Source organism: Marmota monax, unplaced genomic scaffold, assembly GCF_021218885.2.
Source record: "Marmota monax isolate L192 unplaced genomic scaffold, Marmota_monax_Labrador192_F-V1.1 WCK01_AAM20220418_F8-fsc00092, whole genome shotgun sequence".
In the NCBI taxonomy this organism is placed as follows: Eukaryota; Metazoa; Chordata; class Mammalia; order Rodentia; family Sciuridae; genus Marmota; species Marmota monax.
The window spans coordinates 5,127,471-5,142,064 of record NW_026692583.1 but is presented as its reverse complement, the minus strand read 5'-3'; the positions used below and the strand labels follow the sequence as shown (position 1 = coordinate 5,142,064).

Here is a 14,594-nt window from a genome sequence, read left to right as displayed (position 1 = left end):
GAGGGCTCCATGAGAGGCCTGAAGGAGAAGGAGCGACCCCTCCCAGGACCTGGGTTCAGCCTGGCCACAGCAGAAGGCCAGGACCCCCGGGCAGAGGCCCGCGGAGGCCGTGTGTGGGGAAGCACTGAGGGACCCAGTGGGGCCCGTGAACGGCGAGATGTTCCCGGGAGGTGGGAAGTAGCTGGGCGGCAGGGGACCTGTTAGAGTCTGTAAACAAGTCTGGATGGCGCCTGGCAAAATGCCAGAGGGAGTGGTTTGTGAAGTAACGCCAGCCAGCCATTAAGTGTGGAGATTCCTTATTGGTTGACTGATGTATCTAGTTTATGCTAATTAGATAAGCTGTGTGGAATGTATAAATACTGCTCCTGTCCTGCAATAAACGGCTCCTACTCCTGCTGTATCAATGTACACAAGTTGTTCGTCACCCCAGGGACCTCCCCTCACTATAGCCACAAACCCTTCCACGGAGTCAGAACTTCCAACCTGACTTCTCTCCCTGTTCCTCAAAACCTGCAGACGCCTCGGTCCTGGCAGCAAAGCGGGCCCAGGCGGGGTGAGCGCCCGGCTGCACGGGGTCCTGTGCGCTGTGCAGATCTAGTAAGAGGCTCCCGGGCAGAGAAAACACAAAGGGCGCCTTCCCAGGTGACATCTGATCTCGGTTTAATGAGATGACAGCTTCGTGTGGCTTTGGGGACGGGAAAAAGGGCTTCTGGGTGGGATGGTGCTTTTCCAGCGGGATCTAGCTGCATCGCTCTTAGGACGTCATCTTCAGAATTAACAGGGGGGAAAAAGACCCCGGGGCCAGGCTGGATCAGGGGGAACCGGGGAAGCTGGCGTCCACGGCGCCCCTGACTTCATGTCGTTCATGCGAAACAGAGTGCACAAGGGACTGGACTGAAAGGGGCTCTGAACGCATTGGCACGAGGTCAAGTGTGAAGGAGGAAGAGACCCAGGTCACGGCACTGTCAGGAATGAAGGGGGCAGATCCGACAGGTCCACTTAGATCCAGCTGGGGAGGACACAGGAGGGACCACCGTGGCAGGGAATGCCGTGTGGGAGGGAATCTCCGTGGGGAGCTGACTCATGGGTGGCCGCCATGGACAGGAGCCAGGCTCGGAGGCCTGGACTCACCAGGGAAGAGGCGGCTCTGGACTCCAATCTCAGCCTCCTGGTGGGGTTGCCCGGGACGATGGTCCCCACCCTGGGGGCTCAGTGGCTGGAATCCCAAACCAGAAATGTCCAGCTGTGACAATCTCCATTTCCTCCCCAACTTCTCGCTACTTGTGGTTCATGTCCTCTCAAGACTGAGGAAGGTCACAGCCGGCCTTCCAGAAAAGGGGACATAACGGGGAGAGAAAAGTGATAAGAAATAAGAATAGAAGAGCCACCTGAGGTTTCAGTCTATAGTCGACGGAGCTGAGTGAGCTCCAGACACATGCATCAAGAATCACTGTCAGGAAGTTTCAGAGACAAGGGGGGAAATGAAGAAAACACCCCCCAAAAAAGACACCCCAAAACCCTGAACCATGACTCACGGCATGACCACGCAGGTCACTTCCCCCAGGCTTTCTGTAGGCTTCCAGGGCTCAGGACCAAAGGCCAGAGATGTCCCTCGGCAAAGCGACGTTTCAGAAAGATGCTCCCGTGTCCCGTGAGCACGTGAAAGTCGGATCCGTTCCCTCGTCCCCAAGCCACAGCAGGCCCTCCCGTCACACCCAGCAGCACGGTGACGAGGAAACGAGGCAAGGACGTTTAAACACCTGGCCGCTCTGCGTGCTGACCAGGACATGGCCCAAGAGGGTTCCTCCTAGGCGGGTGGCGGGATGTAGGACCATGCAGGGAAACTGTCAGCAGCTTCTTAGGACACGCGCCTTCTGTGTGGCCCAGCTGTCCCACGGCTCCCTGCCCTCCTGGGGAGACGGACCCAGCATCTATACCCAGACCTGCAGCCCAGCGGTCATCCTAGGCTGGAACCACCCACAGTGTCCACCACCAGGAAAAATGGACAAACCGTAGGCTACTGAGCCTCAAAAGTAGTATCCTGACTGAGACCGGTTCTAGATGTCACACACCCAGGGAGCTCAACGGCCGAACACTGAGAGGAAGAAGTCAAACCCGGGGTCTACACCTCGGGCTGCCAGTCACGGGCGGCTCAGGAACAGGTGGAGCTAAATTCTGCTCTTATCATAACCTGGACTGCACCTGGGGGTAGAGGGAGGGCTGGAAAGGGCACCGGGGAACATGGAAATGTTTTATGCCACGACCTGGTGGATGGGTTGATGAGTAAATAATTTGTCAAAGCATTTTATTGAGTGGTTCACATAGATTTCTGCATGTTGCTGAAGGTTTTTGATAGCTCAGTGAGCACGTGCGCGTGTGCACACACACACACACACACACACACAGCAGCAACGTCTCTGGACCCACCAATCCTAGGTGACGGACCACATCCAAGAGCTCTCTTCCCTCTTTAATTACCTCTCACGACTAAGGCACCTTCCGGGGACTGGAAACACCTTCTCAGATGTCACAAGCTGGCCACATGCATGTCCTCAATAATAATGACAAAAACTTCCAAGGCAAGCCCCATTGATCAAGCAATGAATCAAAATAAAGAAGCCCAATGTGAGGAGATGGGGGGTCTGATAACAGATATCGAGCAACGGAACCAGGAAAACAAGAAAATCAATCTGCGTTAGTTTTGAAATGTGGTCACCGACCACACAGATGGAAAGATGATTAAAGTGAGATCTGTTCAAGAAAGCCATCGTTGATGCTGATATTTGAACGTAAGCCCTGCAGAATCCAGTGAACGAAACTGGGAAACTGAGGAAAGGAGAGAAGAAATAAAATCTTAAGGAAATAAGCAGATCCAGGGGGAAAAAGACATAAATATACAGGAGAGTCAAGGAGTTATTGACCAGAGAGAAGAAAGAGTCTAAAATGTCAACAACAGAGGACTCTATGCCAGGATATCAGGTACTCTGTAAAACTGTCTTCTTCCTCATTTGGATTCTTCTATCTTTTTTTTTGGGGGGGGGAGGACATTTGAGACTCCCGTGTGTCAAGAACCTCAGACTCTTCTGAACCTCAGACTCTTCCTCTGTGAAACAGGGCCATTCATCTTACTCTAATAGTCATTTTCATTCATTTGTCCAATAAGTGTTTATTGAGCACCTACGAAGAGCCCGACCCTGGGCTCGGTTCTGGAGACACAGAATAAACACACACCAGGGCCCTGTGATCATGAGGCTGATGTTCTGCAGCGTCAGGGGGGTAATAGTGCTAGGGAGAAAACCAGGACAAGGGACAGGCAGAGGGGACAGGGAAGCTGGGGTGGCCAGTAAAGCCTCCTTGATGAGAAGACACCTCATCAGAGACCCACTGGAGCTGGGAGAATAAGACCTGAGCCTACCTGGGGCAGGAGGTCTCCAGGCAGCAGGAACAGCACGTGCAAAGTCCCTGAGGCACAAGTGTGCTCGGGGTGGGGGAGAGATAGCATGGAGTCTGTGGCAGGGGAGGGGAAGACCCCAAGGTCTCGGGGTGGGGGTCAGGCCTCGTGGACCACAGGGAGGACTCTAGGCCTAATTCTGAGGTTGCCGGGGAGCCAGGGGAGGCTTTGAGCAGGGGAGAGGGGCCACGTGAGCCTCTCCATGTGGGAGATAAAGGTAGGCCCCCGTGAGGATACAGAGGACTAGCAGGGTGGAGGGACCTACACAGCACGGGGGACGATGTGGTTTAAACCCTGCCTTCAGGAGGGAGAGGGCATCTTTCTGTTCTGGGGGATGGAGAAGGAGACCCTGATTTGTCACCTGCCTTCCTAGCTGCTCCGGGCTGTTCTGTGTGTGTGGGGGTCAGGGGTCATTACTAAGCCTCACCCAGAGTCTGGTGGCCTCTCTGCAGGCAGAGGGTGACACATTCCCCTAAGTGGCTCTCTTCCCTTCCCCACCAGGAAAGGTGTCGGTGCCACACCCAGAAGCAGGGGCCAGCAGGGGTCTCCAGGGGTCTTGGTAGGAAGGGAGTGCTTTTCCCAGGGGTCTGCCTGGGGGCCATCTGCATGTCCTGCCACTCTTCCGTCCCTGGGGACCCGCTGCTCTGAGCTCAGGTTCTTTAACTGAGACCCGCCCACTCACCCACCGGCTCATTCATCTCATGAGCTTTCCCAGAGGGCTCAACCCCAGGGGGACGGTCACAGCACCATAGCCGAGACTTAGCCAGCCCTGGGTGCGAATCCTAGCCGGTACTGATCTTTGCTGCCTCTGTGATCTCAGGGGAAGTCACTTCACTTCCGTGTGACTCAGGTTCTCCTTGGTGAAATGGCTCACAGAGTTCGTAGAAGGACAGGAAGTCGAATAGTAACCGCCATCATCATTATGATCATGTCTGCCTGGGTTCGAATCCCAGTGATGCCATTCACTTTGGGGTGACTTTGGAAAGTTCCAGAACCTTCTTTCTCAGTGGTCTGGCTGTACATTTCCACGCCGCCCCCCCCCCCATGGTTCCTACATCGTAACCCAGCCCCCAGTGCCGTGGTACTCAGAACTTTAGCCTACAGGAGGTGACAAGTCACAGGTCCTGCCTTACCAAGTCCACACTTCATAACCAGGACCAGGCGGTCTAACTAAGTGGCAGAGCTCATTCGAGGAACACGAAGGTCAAAGACTGGACTCCTCGTTCTCTTCTTCTTTTAATGTCTGGCCTCGGCTTCCCCAGGCTGGTGACACGCTTGCTGCGGGGAGACCAGGGTCCCCTGAAGGGACGCGGGGCACTGAGCTGGCCGAGACTCCTGCACAGACCCCGCCCCCCGCTGTCAGGACACAGCTCTCTCCTGCTCCCTGGGAGCTGGTGGCCTCCGGTACGTCCCCGAGCCGCCTGGCCGTGTCTGTTGAACGTGATGGAGCTTTGCAGGAGGGGCCTTCCCCGAGGCTGTGTCGGTCAGGGAATCTCCAGGTTTGCTTTCAGAACAAATGACGAATCCACAAGGGGCTCCTGGACTCGAGTGAAAGGATCCCGAGAGTTTCCAGCCAAACCTCTTGGGTTTTTCTTGGAAAAATAGGAGAGATCTACTGAGGGATGGCCAGGCCTTGATGGATTACAGAGGACTGTACTGTGGGACACAGACGCACACGCCCAGCCGGAGCAGCCAGGCCTGGCTCTGTTTCAAGGACTGATCATAAAATATCCTCTCCCTCTAGATCTTATTGGGCAAGATAAGCGTGATTTTCCATGATATAAGCGAAGAAACCAAAGCCCAGAATGGTTAGGTAACTGCCCAAGGCCACACGGCTAAGTAACTAACAATCTGTTAGAGCCAGATTAGGCACTGCAGTTACGAAATACCTATGTGACGCCAGCCTAGAAGGAAAATGTCATCGTGGTCGATGGCAAACACAGTGACGATTCTGTGTGACTCCTTCCTCGAAGAGTGGGAGTCTGTTTTCACCTTCCCTTGAATCTGAGCTGATAATGTCATTGCTTTGAGCAATAGAATACCACACAGGTGACGTTTCCCAGTTCCCAGTGTAGGACTCAAGAGTCCTTGTAACTCTTCTCTTGCATGTACAGATTCTGACTCACCTGCTGGAGGAGGAAGGAATAGTTGGAGCAGAGATGATCCATCTCGGCAAAGAACCTTCTAGATCAGGGAGCCTATGGCCACCCTGGTAGCTGGCCACAGGTGCACGTAAAGACTATCTGAGATTGGATGCATCAGTCCTCCCAACCAGACCCAACTGCCAACTTGCAGAATTGAACTTAAATAACTTTATGTAATAGGCCATTTACATTGAAAGGATAAATTGTTACACAGCAAGAGCTGACCGATACATCATGAGGAGACAGTTACAAGGAACCATCACTAACCCAACATTTGTCAGACTTGAAGCATCCACGGAGGCAGGACTGACTTCTGGTCTCTGGGAAACAGAGCCTTAGTCCATGCTGCTTCCTGGCTGGTCCTCTGGGGAAGCCCCTCAACCTGCTTCCAAAGTTGGGACCATGAATGCCTCCTGCCCCATGAACAGCAGCTTAGCAATGTGCCTGGTGTCTACCCACGGGATGAAGCAGCACCCTGCACCCTAGTTGTGACTACCAAAAATGTTTCCAGATGTCACCCAGTGTGGGGGGGGGGCGGGAACCAAGTTATGTCTGGTTGAAAACCCACTCACATAACCCCCTCGGGCGCTCAGAGAACCAAGCAAAATCTCCTCCCTAGCTGAGGACAGCAGAAGGTGGCAAGAGAGGGCTAAAAATAACACCGCCCAACCAAGGATCATAAATCACCGGGAAGGGGGCTCTCTGGCCCAGAGGGCGCCATCTGCTCCCAAGTCAGTGGTGGAGGTGGCCGTGAGCTGGCATGGAGGGGATGTGGAGCAGGGGGAGGGATGGGGAGAGCCAGGTGGGCAGGGAGGGCGAGTTGGAGGCTGAGACGGGAAGAGGTGCTGTCTGGCCGGGTCCCCAGGAGCAGGCTCCAAGAGGAGGGTTTCTGTGGCCGTGATTGATCTGGAAGCAAAACTTTGCACATGATGGATTCTCCCCGTGGCCCTAAAGACACCATAGCACCTTTGTCCCTGTGACTCCACCTGCTTGGAACGCCCTTCCTTGTGCGCACCCTTCCCTCCAGCTCAGGGGCTGTTCGTTCTAACAGAGGAGCCCCATGGGGAGTGTCTCTGGACAGCAGGTGGTCACCGTCACTGTCTCCACCACGGTTTACGTGATTCTCATCCCTGCTTCCTCGTGCCTGGCCCGGGGCTGGTGTTCCCTGCCTGGGGCTGGTTGGCACGTGAGGAGCAAGGCGGCTTGGCTGGCACTGAGAATGGGGCCAGCGAACACCTGTCCCCAGGGCTCAGAGCGTCCCCACAGGGTGAGGAAGGCAGAGGGGCCGTGGAGCTGAGACCTGTGGGCCCCAATGTCCTCTCCAAATGTCACCAAGACACAGAGCAGGGTCCCCAGCAGACCATGTTCATCACATCACATGCAACTTCTGACCCAGACCCAGACCCCACCTGGAGCCCCCGTGAGTTGACATTTCCAGTGAATCCTGTCCCCACTGGACGGGACAGCATGCTGGCACGGCACGGTGGCAGGGTCACCCGGCCTCCCAGGCGCCCGCAAGCCCTTGCGATGCACCAGTGGGTTTTCAAACTCTGCTTTGGATCCCTTCCTCCCTTCATCTGCCACGAGCCCCAGGGGAGGTCTGGGGCCCTCAAGCCCGGAGAAGCCCTATTCTTAGCTGCAGGATCACCTTGCCCATGGCTCTCTGCCCACTCCGAGCCGCCTGTCCCAGCCCCCTGGTGGGTATTTTCCTTAACCAAGTGCATACACTCTGCCCGGGATCACCAGGGTGGAGAGCACCAGGGCCCAGTCGGGGCAGAGCCCCCTCCCCTCCAGGCAGAATGACTGGCCCTCCCCTGCCCTGGCTTCATACCTGGCTCTGTGGCTGCTGGGTCCCCTCTGGGGCTCCTCCTCCTCCTCCTCCTCCTCAGAGCTGTCCGTCCTGAGGGCACAGCCCTGTCCCTGCTCTCCTGGAGGCCTGGTCTCCGGGGTTCCTGGCAACCTGGCACGGAGCAGGTCTGATTCCTGGCTTAGTGAGTCCTCCCCCAGGGCTCCCAGCTGTGAGAAAGGGCCCATCTGTGTCCCTGGGGCCCTGTCACCTGGCCCAGTTGTCCCAACATCCTGGGCTGCAGGTGAGGCTTCCGGGCGGAGGGCAGGGGACCCAGGGGACGTGGGAAGGGAGTAGAGGTAGCTCAGCTCACTAGCCTTGGGCTCCTCTGCCCGTGACAGGCTTCCAGTTCGGAATGGTTCCGGAAGGTTCTAGAAGTCTGTATTTTTCACAGGTGTACGGGGGATTTTTGCCATTGGGAACTTGGGTGACAATGAAGGACGTTCTGAGAAGGGGCCTCTGGTGGAGCAAAACCCTGGGGACTGGCCAGGTGGAAGCTGGGCGGCCTGGGAAGTGTAAGGACAGGGGGGGTGGGGCAGACAGGGGGCAGGCTGCGTGGTTCTCCCAGGCGTCACCCAACCTGCCCTTACATCCTTGTCTGGTGTTCTTTTTATTTATGGGACCCCCCTACCCCACCCCAAGAACGCCAGCCTCTCCTGGCTCCCCTGCCCCAGGACTAGCAGGGCCCCATAACAAGGGAGGGGCTTAGCAGGGACCGTGGAGTCAATGAATGAGTCCCGTAGTAGAGGCCTGAGATGATGGACAGGCAGACAGGCCAATAGAAAGGCGGGTGGAGAGATGGAAACCAATAGGCAGAGGGACAGAGAGGTGGGTGGGGAGGCCCCAGAGCCGGCCCTGCAGGCCCAGTCCCTGTCCTGTCTCTGCATCCTAGAGGCCACTTTCACCCCTGCCAGCCTGGCCCAAGCTCCTCCTTCCTCTCTGGAAGCCCGGCTGCTCCCCTGCCCACTTCCAGGTTTAGAAATTTTGCGCTCTCTCTCTCTCTCTCTCTCTCTCTCTCTCTCTCTCTCTCTCACACACACACACACACACACACACACACACACACACCTGCTGCTTGCTGTCCTGCCGCAGGCGGTCAAGGGCCAGGACAGAGGTGTCCTGCGCAGAAATCAGATCCTCAGGCGCAAAGCTGGGGGTGAGCTGGGGGTTGGGCCCTGTCTCAGTCTCTGGGGCTTCAAGGAGACCACCAGCCCCTGCTTCCCAGCCTCAAAAGGGAAGGTTGGAAATTTTTAAAAAGCACAAAGAATAAAAATACCATCCCTCGCATTTCCTACTCCACCTTGGCAAAAATTGGGGGAAGTTTCTTTCAGCGCTTGTTTAAGGAAATGCTTTTTAAAATCGCATCTCATTTTTATATAGATCTACATTCCTCTAAACACAAGACGTAGCATTTATGCCAGGAGGGGTTTTTATGGTTTTAAACAAACGATAACATTCTCACAACCACTGAATGATTTAGGCATTATTAGCCCCATATTACAGGTGAGGAAACTGAGGCCAGGAGAAGTAAAATAACATGCTTTGGGGCCAGGATTGGAGCCAGGCAGTTTGAGGTCAGAATCCACATTCAGCTCCCTTGCTGCAAAAAAAAATTAGCATATGAGGAGAGATAAAGCTAAAGTCCTCTTTAACTCCCAGATCCAAACCCAATGGGACACCAAGGGCCAGGCTGAGGGGGCTGGTCACCTGGCATGCAGGTACTAAAAGGCTGGTCTGTCTGTAGCAAAGTTTCCAACAATAGCACAAGTGGCTAAAGTCAGCCTTGCTTTTCTTATCACCATGCCCTGACTATTCTAAAGAATGTCAAAAGTCGAAAATTCCCCGAGGGAATATTTTGTTTCTAAACCATTGCTGCATGACTATTAAGTTTTAATAATAAGATTTGAATCAACACATTTTTATAATGTATTCTTTTATGAACACCCTATTTTACGCGGATGCCAATTCAAAGACCTGCCTCCCCAGGTCCACCCAGGTCCCTGACACAACCAGAGAGATTCACCCACGCATGATTATTGTTTTTTTTTTTTTTGAAAGTTTGAAAGTTAATAACATTTTGGAATCACTCAAAGTCACTGCAGGCTTAGTGTGTCTTCCATCTCTGGATACCGTATCTGCCTATGTTTAAACAGTTGATTCAAAATAAATAGTGATTATAGCACAAAGAAACCGCACCAGAGTTATTTCTATCATTCCTTGCCACCACTCAGAGCACTGTTTAAAATTCATCCGTGTTTAAAATTTAAAAGGGTGAAGCTCAGCATGAGCCGTGAGGCATACAATTTGGGGGTATTCATTAAGCCCCAATTTTTGGTTCCTCCATGATCTGTTTTGCTGAATTTGAAGGCATCTTTAACACTGAAGTGTATTCTTTAAAAATAATTGGTTTAAATAAAAAAATTTAACAAACCATGAAAATAATACTTATTATTAACTTAAAATAATTTTGTCACATGGAAGAGGGGGAGTGTCAAAATAAATGATCTGCTGCAGGTGACACAAATATCCGCCCACATTAGTGCTTCCCGGGGCTTCCCAGGGGGATTGGATACTGAGAATCTCTCAAGTGTCTTTCCAACGTTGTTCTCCGTGGATATATACGAATATCTATGTCAATAAAGTATGGATGGAATTATTCTGCATAGGCACACATGTTCAGCTGTGCATCAATATGATTATGATTTCAGCATCTTCTCTAAGTTCCTTTTCTTGCCCTGCAGAATAGGTCTGTGATTTGGTCCTTGTGAATGCTCCTCGTTCTAGTACTTTCTTTAAAATTGTCCAATTATTATGGAAACTTCTACTTATTCTCTCCCAGTGGGCATCATGCTGGGTCCAGCTTTTCACCGTTACCAACCCCATGCCCTGGGCTGGGGTTTCTCTGCCCGCGTCAGGGTCAGAAGCTGCGTGGTAGGGTTTGGTTGAAGAGACCCCGTGGGTCCCTTCCTGAAGCCAGCCACGGCTGCTGACAGTCTGGGCTATTTTCACCCCTGACCTTTCCCAGGATGGCTCCTGGCCAGGTCAGGCCCTGGACGTCTTTCTCAGCTCTGGTGGTGACTCCTGCGTGAATCTCGTGACCCTGTGGCTGTCACTAACCCAGTCCATGAGCCTCGTGACTTGGGCTATTTAGGTAACTGTCCCCATCCCAACACACACTCACACTCACACACACACACACACACACACACTGTCCCTCGGTCCCTCCACGCCAAGGAGACATTTCCAGCCCCGATCATATTACTCTGCTCTGCGTCCAGGCTGGTGGCCGGCTGGGGAGGACAGAGGCCATTCTGCTGCCTGTCCCCACCCAGCCTGGGCAGCGCTCCAGGCCGGGCTAATTCTTCTTTTCCTTTTGCACAAAAATCCTCCCAACTAGCCGGGACATCCTCAAGGGTAGAGACAGTGTCTTGCTCACCAGGTCCCCAGAACCTGGCCTTGGGTCCTTGGAGAATAACCGGTTGGTAGATGTCAATGCCAGTGGCTTGGGGCTGGGCCTTGGGCTGTCGGGCACTGTCCCTGTGGACATGTTCTCATGTCCCCTCATGGGGCTGTGAGTAGATGGTCCTGTGAGCTGTGGTGACAACCGTGGCCAGGTGACACACTTTCTATGGGTGGGGAAACCACCGCTCCAACAGCTTAACTGATTTGCCCAACAAATTCCTCCACGGTCAGAATTGACACCAAATAGTGCCCCACCTCTCCTCTCTGGCCCTTGCCATCTGACAAGGTGACATGGGGAGTTTAGGGGTGAAACGGGCTCCATTTTTAGCCCCAACTCCATAGCCCCATTGAAAAGGCTTCGGCCATCTCCCACCAGGATCACTGCGGACACCTCTGAACTAGCTCTGCCGGTTCTAACACCCCCACAGGGTCCCACACAGCACCCAGAGCAGTCTTTCTCGTCTGCTGCCACGATGGCTGCCAGGCCCCCTTGACCCAGAGCCACCCTGTTCTGCAAACTTCGTCTCTCTCCCTTTGCCCCTGTGGCTGCCTCTCCATTCTCCAGCTATTTCCTGTAGAATCTAAGGCCACCTGCTAGAGAAGAGACCCTGAGAGACACTGGGACTGCCAGAAGCAGAGGTGCATGGAACAGATTCTCCCTCACGGACTCTGTATGAAATCCACCCGGTGAACTCCTGGCCTCCAGATCTTGGAAAGAAGAGAGCTCTGCTGAATGAGCTGCCTAGTTTGGTAATGTGTCATGGCAGCTGCTGTAGCCTAGATCCTGAATGTCCTCCAAAGGCCCATGTGTTAGAAGCTTGGTCCCCAGGGTTGTACTATGGGGAGGCAGTGGGCCTTTAAGAGGCGGAGCCTAGTGGGAGGCCTTTAGGTCATTGGGGATTGTGGGACCAGGGCCCCTCCTTGCTCTTTTGCTTCCTGGCAATGAGGTGAGGAGGAGTATCACCCCCTCCTGTCCATGATGTATTGCCTCACTTTAGGCTCAAAGCAAAGGGGCCAATTAACCATGGACTGGAACCTCCCCAAAACTGGGATCCAAAATAAATCTTCTCTTTATAAGTTGATTATCTCAGGTATTTTGTTATAGTGATGGAAACCTGGCTAACACAGCAGCCCTAGGAGACGAACATGCCTCTCATCCAAGGTGGTTGATACCCCGCACTCCCACCACAAGGTGGACTTCCACTGTCCCTCACATTTCGGAAGGGAGCCCCCAAATCACAGTCACGTGCCTGGTGTCCCACAGTACACCTGAGCTTCAGAAAGGATGGCTTGGAATGTTCCAGGCAGGACCCGCCTCAGTACAGCAGGACTGCTTCCTGCCTGCCTTTGTGCTTGTTGAATCTGTGTCCCTGTGGGTGGACAGGGGAGTGGGAACAGTGTCCCCTAAAAAAGGCTCTATTCAACATGAGCTGATTGTTCAAACAGCCCTGGGGGTGGCAGCTGGGCCCCAGGAGGGGCCTTGGCTGAAGGCACCCTTTTCAGTGGGTTTGTGGCTTTGTGTGGGAGGACACCCCCATCGGACTGTCAGTAGGGTCCTTCTCTGCCCATCAAAGTCATGGTGGAGAAAACCCACAATTGCAGGCTGCTTTCCAGGGGACAAAGGCATCAAGCCATCAATTATAGATGTCCCCATGGCTCACTGGTTTCCCCTGTTTGTCGACAGTCTCAGAATTCTAGGAATGAGACCAACCATCTAATTATGGGACACCCATGTGCTGGTGTTGATGGTGTATCGTCCCAGGGTTCTCAGCCATGGCCAGAAAAGCAGCTCCCATGTGGCGCCCCCTGGAGGATCCTGCCCTGGAAACCTCAGAGGACTTCGCTAGCCATGGACTCATGCTCAGAGAGGGTGAGCTCAGGCAGCTTCCCACACAGCTGTCCCAAGGCTGGGAGCAGAGCAGGCCTAAGTGCAAGTCACCCACTGCACCCACCCGGCCTCTGATCTAGCCATGGGAGCTCTGGTCCAATGCATCTTACTACACTTATCCTTGGGGTGTGAGCAACAGCTGGCCCTGGGTAGAATCTTCTCACACGGAGAACATGACTTTTAGGATTAAATGAACCCAGGTTCAAGTCCTGGCTATCCAGCTTCCTGAATGATCCTGGGCAAGAAACTTTACCTCTCTGAGCCTCAGTGTCTTCATCTGTAAAATGGACATACAGGGGGTCTTCCCTCATTTGTTCAAAAACTAACAGAGCTGACATTATGCTACCTGAAAGAAGCCAGGCATAGAAAGAAACACACTGCATGATTTCACTCACATGTCGAGTAGTTTAAAAAGCTGAGTAGAATAATCTCTTGCCTATAAGTTTGCATTTCATGGTTTCAATGGCCCCTGGTCAACTGTGATCCCAAACTAGGAAATGGAAAATCCCCCAAATAAACAGTTCATCCGTGTATAATAACTTTTACCACACTAGGTTGTTATAATTGTTCTATTTTATTATTAGTTATTGCAGATGATCTCTTACTGTGCCTGATTTATAAATTAAACTTTATCATAGGTATGAAGGGTCATGAAACACCTGTGTTGATAGGGTTTGGTACTATGCACAATTTCAGGCACTCACTGGGGATCTTGGGACATATTCCCCTCAGATAAGGGAGAGCTACTGAATATAGAGTTAGAGAACCAAGTGGTGGTTACCAGGGTGGTTGGGGTGGAGCAAATGGGGAGGTGTAGGTCAAAAGATATGAGGTCACCGATGTACAAGATAAAGCTGGATACAGACCTAACGCCCAGTATGAAGACTTCAGTTAATAATTTTGAGCTATATTTGGGGGGTTTTGATAAGAAGTATATTTTAGGCATTCTTGCTGTGCACATACACACATTCAGTGACTGAGATCATGGGTTTTTTTTTTTTTTTTTGGTACTGGGGATTGATCTCAGGGGCACTCGACCACTGAGCCCCATCCCCAGCCCTATTTTGTATTTTATTTAGAGACAGGGTCTCACTGAGCTGCTTAGGACCTCGCTTTGGCTGAGGCTGGCTTTGAACTCTGGATTCTCCTGCCTCAGCTTCCCAAGCCACTGGGATGACTGGTGTGCACCATTACATCCAGTTTGAGATCATGGTATGAGATTATGGATGTTTTAATTTGCTTGAATATAATTTCACTTGTTATACGTCAAAGCCATCATGTTGCATATCTTTTATATATATAACTATTAAAAATTAATGCATACACGGGAAACACAGGAATGGTCCAAACAGTGTTGGTGGTGGTGGTTTTATCGATTCACAAGCCAACGAGAGCATTTTCTTGCTTGCCCATAGAGAAACTTTCAAATCTGGTCATCTCTGGTGCCCTCAGATTTCCCGAATCCAAGATCACTAAAATGCTTGTATGGTTTGGATCTAGGAATATCCCCCTCTCCCCCACAAAGCTCATATTTTGTAAGCATGAGTTCCGATGCAGCAGGGTTCAGAGGTGGGGTTTTAGGGTTCTGACCTCGTCCACTTGCTGGATCAATCCATTGGTAGCTGAACCAGGTGGGGCATGGCTGGAGGAAGCAGGTCACAGGGGTGGGGTGGCCTTGGATTGAATTTTTTTCCAGCCCTCCCCCACCCCACCCTCAGTTTCTGGCTGTCCTGAGCTGAGCATCCTTCCTCTGTCACACACACCCTTCTGCCATGATGTTCTGCATCACCTGGGCCCCAGAGC

At 52.7% G+C, this 14,594-nt stretch overlaps 1 protein-coding gene across 2 annotated transcripts in view; it reads right to left on the bottom strand.

Annotated features, from left to right (window-relative positions):
- Positions 1–14,594, bottom strand: part of Nos1 (nitric oxide synthase 1) — a 142,270-nt gene that overhangs the window by 123,052 nt on the left and 4,624 nt on the right. The window contains exon 1 of one of the 2 annotated variants that reach the window (XM_058579888.1): positions 7,427–7,538. The exons of the other annotated variant lie outside the window; for it this stretch is intronic. The gene's annotated coding sequence lies outside the window, so the exon portion shown is untranslated. Of the gene's footprint in view, positions 1–7,426; positions 7,539–14,594 lie in introns of those variants that run through there. 2 annotated transcript variants of the gene reach the window in all.